Genomic DNA, 7,321 nt, shown 5'->3' with positions numbered 1-7,321 from the left:
CAACAACAGAATATTATCTATCTTTCGTTGAACTCATCAATATGCACACGGATTCAGGAATCTAATTATAAATTACTGACACGATGGTACTACGCCCCGGCAAGGCTAAGTAAATTTTCTCCAGAGGCCTCAGACCATTGTTGGAGATGTAGAGAGGATCGGGGGACACTATTTCACATATTTTGGTCCTGTCCTAAGATTAGACAGTACTGGCTGGAGGTTCAGAGGATATCTCAAAAGTTTACAGTTTTTCCAATATCAGACGACCCCACATTTTTTCTGCTTCATTGTTCACAAATCTCCCGGCAGGCATATAAAAAATCTGTGTTATGTCACATGGTCAACGCAGCTAAAGCCTGTATTACTCTTAGCTGGAGGGATCCCAAGCCTCCTTCCATTGCTCATTGGCTAAATAGGGTAAGGAACATCGGGATTATGGAGGATCTTGTAATGTCAGCACAAGACAGAAAAAAGCAATACACTAGAACATGGGCAGACTGGGATCAATTCGTATACTCAGAAGAGGGGAGGAGACTAATGGGGAGTGCGTCTGGGGAATGATGGGCCCTATGTTGGTGTGTTTTCACTTTGTACGCCCGTTGCCTCGGGGAGCGGAGGATGACCCCTTCCCCCCTTTTCTTCCTTCTTTTTTTTTTTTTTTTTTTTTTTTTTTATTACTTCTTTAGTTTTTGATTTGTTTTTTGGGTTTGTGGGTTTACTGATTTATATACTATTGTAGGTTTTTGTTTTTGTTTTTGGTAAAATATAAAAAGAAAGGGAGGATTCCTTTTTTCTTCTGAGTGGATATACACATATAAGTATAAGTAAATGAAGACGTATATATACATGCTTATATAATTACGGATTATTAAGTTGGTACAAAATGTATGGCAGTTAAAAGCAAATGTGTATATGGAAAGTGATATGATATTGGATTACCTGCCTCCTTTCGAATAAATAAAGAATATTAAAAAATAAAACGTTTCACTCAATTCAGTTACTTCTCCACTTGCCATCTCTACATCCAACTGCTACACATATATTTTGTTTTTAAAGGTTTTACAGCGCCAGGGCAATCTCTACACCAATACAGTGTTCCTCTAAAATAGGTAGACACTGAATAACAAGTTTAGTCTCGCTTTTGTTAGTTGAATAGCACTTTTACTAATACAGGTCTACCAAAGGGACCTAAAAGAGGGACAAATTAGTGGGCAGGAGGGACAGAAGCATTTGGTTTCCAAAGAGAAACCTTTAAGTGTGTTTCCATTGCTGAGATGGAATTCCTACACCTGCTCCTCTTGTCCAGCCTTCACACTTTTCACTGCACTATATGTTCCCAACCATACCTATATGGGCTGCTTGGACCAATGGAGGGCCATGTTAGCAGTCCTAAATATCAAAATAACCTGAAAGGGGCAACCACTGGTTTTGGGTCCATTTTATTTGAATGAATAATTTTATTAAGGATCTGTGTTTTAAACAGATATTTTGTATGCTTTTTTTTCTTGCAATACTATACATAAAATCTTTCCTTGACAAACATTTAATACAGAGCACACCTATGATACAGGTGGATTCAAAGAGCAAAGAAATCACTACAGAGACTGTTCCTTATCAGACTCTCTGTTTCAAATAAACGTCTTAGAAGCCATCTGCAAAGGCAGGCAGGAGTAGAAGATAGGTGAGCCACTGTCCTAACTTATTCAATTATACAGGGAATAGGATTAACTCCGCACTTAGGGCTAATAGGTAGGTATGCAGCCTCCCCTGATGGCACTACCCACAAACTAAGGGGGTGTCTCAAAGTTAATCAGGTAATAGGTAAGGGGGGAAAATGGCGCTCTCTATAATGATGGAAAAACTGAGTTTCTACAAGAATGTTTGATGCTACATTCAAGTGTAGATATGCTCCACCCACCTAAAAAATAATAAAATAAAGTAAAATAAAATAAAATCCTTTAACACAAAAAGGAGTGACTTATATATGTATACTACACCTTAAAAATAAATAAAATAAATATGCCTCCCCTAGTATAGACAAGGTGTGTAATGCGTGTGTCACTATGTAGGAAATACAATAACGGAGCACCTGGTGCAACCACATCAATCGGGACAGGTCCTACAATAATGCACCAACACTAGAAAATGGAGATTCCTCCACAGGGATTTCCAACTAACAATAAAGTGACAACCGTAAAAAATATATATACACAAACGATAAATGTCCACATCACGTATGAGATTCCACAATTGTGAAAGTGAAGTGCTAAATTGGCAAAATGTGCAAAACAGCAAGTATGATAGGCAAAAAATGATACAAGTGGTCATAAAATAAAATCAAAATAAACCTCCAAAAATGGCATAGTGTTCATTGCAGAAAAATAATCATACAAAAAATGATCATGCAAAAAATGCGCCAAAAAATTGTGTCCAAAAAAGATATATATGTATATATAAATGTTCATAAACATCTAAAGTGACTCTTGTGCTCCACACAGCATCCAATGATTTCTGTGATCCCTCTCAAGGGTCCCCACTCACCAGCTCCTGGCACCCCCACGGGGGTAGAAAGCGTGTAGTATAAAGGTGGATGAGCTCCTATCCCGGATGGGACGTTCCCACCGATCCTGTATTCAGCACAGCCGTATCCAGATGATGATTGATGAGCTTTCAGTAGTCACATCTTCTTGAGAAAAGAAGAATGGGGCTCCCATAGTGTAGCAATTTAAAACTTTTTATTTGTAAAAATGAATAAAAACAATAGTCTCTACCAAACTCTGAGATATTTAGATATCTCCAAATCAAAAATTTCTATACACCATTCCTAAAGGGGGATACACCATTATCCCAATTATCCATTTTTGAATCAATCTGTACAAAAGATCCATTTGCTAAAGGTACAATTTCATCACTTTATAATCAATTATATGGAGTAACAAATCTTAATAGACCCTCTTACGTTCAGAGGTGGGAGGAGGACCTGGGACGAACTTTAGAAGACACGGACTGGTCTAACATATGGCTCACATCTAAGTCATCTTCACCCAACATCTTAGCACTGGAGACAAATTATAAAGTCCTAACTCGCTGGTACCTTGTACCCGCTAGAATGGCAAAATATTCACCTAATACCTCAGCTCTTTGTTTTCGAGGATGCCCAGAAATAGGCACATATTTACACATATGGTGGACGTGCCCAGTAATCCAAACCTTCTGGAAGGAAGTCTTCGTGATTGCATCTAAAATATTTAAAAAAATAATACAACCAGATCCATATTTAACTTTACTTAATCTAAAACCGGAATGGTTAACACTCTCTCAATTCAAACTTATGATCCAACTAATAACGGCTGCAAAACAAACAGTGGCCAAGGCATGGAAATCTCCTACATTGGTACTAGCAGAAACAATTCACAGAATGAATAATACAATGTCCCATGCTAAGATGGTAGCCATCGATCAAAATCAAATTCCAAAATTTGAAAAACTTTGGCATCCTTGGATAAAACAACAGTTCCTGTCAAACTTCAATGACTCTGTCCTGTTGCCATGGTAACAGATTAAATGACTTACAGAGACACCCATTCTAAGGCTTCAAAGAGAACTAAAAAGAATAATAAACTGACGAGCGGGACAACCTTGTGGACCATACCTCTACCTTTCAACCCTTTTTCTTCTTTCTCTTTCCTTTTCTCCACCTTACGATTAAAGCTCATTATCAGAATTTATTTGACCTATATACACTCTACTTGTAAACAATATGTATAGTAGGTATAAATCATTTAAATACCTACAAAAGTAACTAAGGAAATGATATATATCTTTAATTTAGGTTTACGTGAACCCAATGTTTAATATTTGAAATTTCATGATATTTACCTATATAAACCCTACTGTAAAACAATGAGCTTACTTTATAGATCCTTGTAAACTTACTTTATGTATCTTTATAACATTGTATACTCAATAAACTTCTTTTGACAAGGAAAAACAATAGTCTCCCACCAGGGGAGAAAATACTACAACTGTGGTCAAAGATTTAGCAAAGTCCAGGGAGTGAACGGCACACAGCGTGCATCTCAGCTGCGATCCGAGCTCCCTGTCAGTATGCTGGGTGTGACCCAAGTGCGTAGCTCCGCCTTACGCGTTTCATCATTGACGTTATCAAAGGCACCTTTGTGGTTGCACCAGGTGGTTCGTTATTGTATTTCCTACATAGTGACACATGCATTACACACCTTGTCTATACTAGGGGAGGCACATTTATTTTATTTATTTTTAAGGTGTAGTATACATATATAAGTCACTCCTTTTTGTGTTAAAGGATATACACACTTAGTGACACAAACACACAATCCATTTTTTTTTATTTTACTTTATTTTATTATTTTTTAGGTGGGTGGAGCATATCTACACTTGAATGTCGCATCAAACATTCTTGTAGAAACTCAGTTTTCCATCATTATAGGGAGCACCATTTTCCCCCCTTGCCTATTACCTGACTAACTTATTCAATTGTGTTTATAAATTTCAGCTTGGACCTTGCACAGCCTGGATAACATTGGACAAGGAAGAGTTGTACCAGCTGCCCGCATAAGAAAATACAAAATATTCCCAAGCAATATTGCATCTTTTGCATCATGTATCCGAATGATTCCCAATCATACCCTCACATTCAAGCTGGGGCTCTGTTAAAAAACTAAGGTGATTGTAAAGGCAAGGTTGTTACTGCAATTTAAAAAACCTTCTGCATGCAGCTTCCCCCGCACCCATCCCCTAAGTACATACCTGAGCCCAATCTCAATCCAGCAATGTACACAAAAGCCGAGGTTCTCCCGCTACCACTGCTGTCAATCAGAGCCAGTGACGAGGGAGCGGGGACAGGGCCAGGCTCCACCCTGTATGTCATATGGACACACAGAGAGGGGCTAGGAAGCAAGTGGCTAGCTATGGGGGCACTTGGTAGGGGGGGTGAGACAAGAGCACTGGCAGGGGACCCGAAAAGATGCAATGCAATGTCAAGCTGTAGCAAGCAAAGCCAGCAGACTATTAGCATTAGCAAAAAGTAGTGTAGTGTGACAAAAGACAATAGACAGTTTTTGACAAGTCCTTTATTAAAAAAGTCTTCTTCTTCCCCGCTTCTTCCTCCTCCGGGCTTCACCTGCTTCTTCCTCCATTCTTCTCCTCCCGCTTCTTTTCCTGGTCTTCTTTCTCCTGTCTTCTTTGTCCGGTGTTCTCCTTCCTCCGCAGCTACCACCGACGACCCCCCTCGTGACGTCACGGACCCATCATCCCCGGGCGGTGAAGTCATGAGGGGGCGGGGCCTCTGGATGGCTTGACATCGGCACAGATAAATCAGCGGGATTCAACATCAGAGGAGGGTTCTCAGTGGGAGTGGCGGCGGAGGAAGAACACCGGACCTGATACCAATTCACATGGGGGGGTGGGATCTGGGGGCCCCCTTGTTAAAGGGGTCTTCCAGATTCCAATAAGCTCCCCGCCCGCAGACCCCAACAACCACCTAGCAAGGGTTGTCGGGAATCCAAGGGCCTGGACCTGGGGGCCCCCACGCTGTTTTTTTTCACAATTTTTTTTTTAACATTCAGTTGTCAGCGAGTAAGCCCGCTGATAGCCAATGACTCATGGTTATCGTTGACTCATCATTGTTAAAGACGTGGGGGCCGGCTTCCCGGCCCCCTCCTTAGCGACCAGCTATATACATTGTCAAAAAAACCCCAAAAAAATGCAAAATGCTAATCGCGGTTAAAACACGTGTCCAAAAACGCGGCAAGCACAGTAAAATGCACTGCAGAAACGCGCAAAAGCAACATGCATAGATGTGAATCAAGCCTTAGTGAACACAACATACAGGGATATGATATGGGAAATGATTATCGGCATTGACACATATACACCTACACAGGTTCAACTGGATGGACTAGTGTTTTATTCAACCTTACCAACTATTAAACTATAAGAGGAGGATTGGGGCTGTTCCATGCAAAACCATTGCACAGAGAAGGTAAGCATAATGTTTATTATTTTAAAACAACAACAATAAAATTAACCTTTAATATTACTTAAAGCCTTTAACCTGCAGATGGAGCAGCAGATGCCACTGCAGCCTGAAGGCAGCATTGATTTGTTTAATACTGTAACTGTCATATACAATTATAGTATTAAAAATAATACTGGTTCACACCAGAGTTGATAGTGAAGTGAGCCACAAACAAGCAAAAAGGTTGACCGTTGAATGTTCTGTAATGCTTAGCTCTGCTGTCTTACAAAACTATGTACTTTGCTTTCATTGCTTTCAATTACTTAAAGTGGATGTAAACCTGATTCATGAAATTTGACCTAGGCACATACATTATCTCACAAAAGTGAGTACACCCTCACATTTTTATAAATCTTTTAATATATCTGTTCATGTGACAACACTGAAGAAATTACACTTTGCTACAATGTAAAGTAGTGAGTGTACAGCCTGTATAACAGTATAAATTTGCTGTCCCCTCAAAATAACTCAACACACTATAAGAAGATTGCCAAGACCCTGAAACTGAGCTGCAGCACATAGCTAAGACCATACAATGGTTTAACAAAACAGGCCTCACCATGGTCGACCAAAGAAGTTGAGTGCACGTGCTCAGCGTCAAATCCAGAGGTTGTATTTGGGAAATAGACATATGAGTGCTGCCAGCATTGCTGCAGAGGTTGAAAGGCTGGGGGGTCAGCCTGTCAGTACTCAGATCATACACTGCACACTGCATCAAATTGGTCTGCATAGCTGTCGTCCCAGAAGGAAGCCACTTCTAAAGATGATGCACAAGAAAGCCTGCAAGCAGTTTGCTGAAGACAAGCAGACTAAGGACATGGATTATTGGAACCATTTCCTGTGGTCTGATGAGACCAAGATAAACTTATTTGGTTCAGATGGTGTCATGTGTGTGTGTGTGGTGGCAACCAGGTGAGGAGTACAAAGACAAGTGTGTCTTGCCTATTCCCCAAACACACCTCCAAGATGACCACTGTTTCACTAAAGAAGTTGAGGGTTAAAGCTGATGGACTGGCCAAGCATGTCTCCAGACCTACATCCTATTGAGCATCTATGGGGCATCCTCAAACGGAAGGTGGAGGAGCGCAAGGTCTCTAACATCCACCAGCTCTGTGATGTCATCATGGAAGAGTGGAAGAGGACTTCAGTGGCAACCTGTGACTCTCTGGTGAACTCCATGCCCAAAAGGGTCCAATTTGGACATTTTCACTTAGGGGTGTCATTTCTTCAGTGTTGTTACATAAAAAGATATGATAAAATATT

Source organism: Aquarana catesbeiana, linkage group LG05 (genome assembly GCF_042186555.1).
Source record: "Aquarana catesbeiana isolate 2022-GZ linkage group LG05, ASM4218655v1, whole genome shotgun sequence".
In the NCBI taxonomy this organism is placed as follows: domain Eukaryota; kingdom Metazoa; phylum Chordata; class Amphibia; order Anura; family Ranidae; genus Aquarana; species Aquarana catesbeiana.
Note: the sequence above shows the minus strand (reverse complement) of the source record.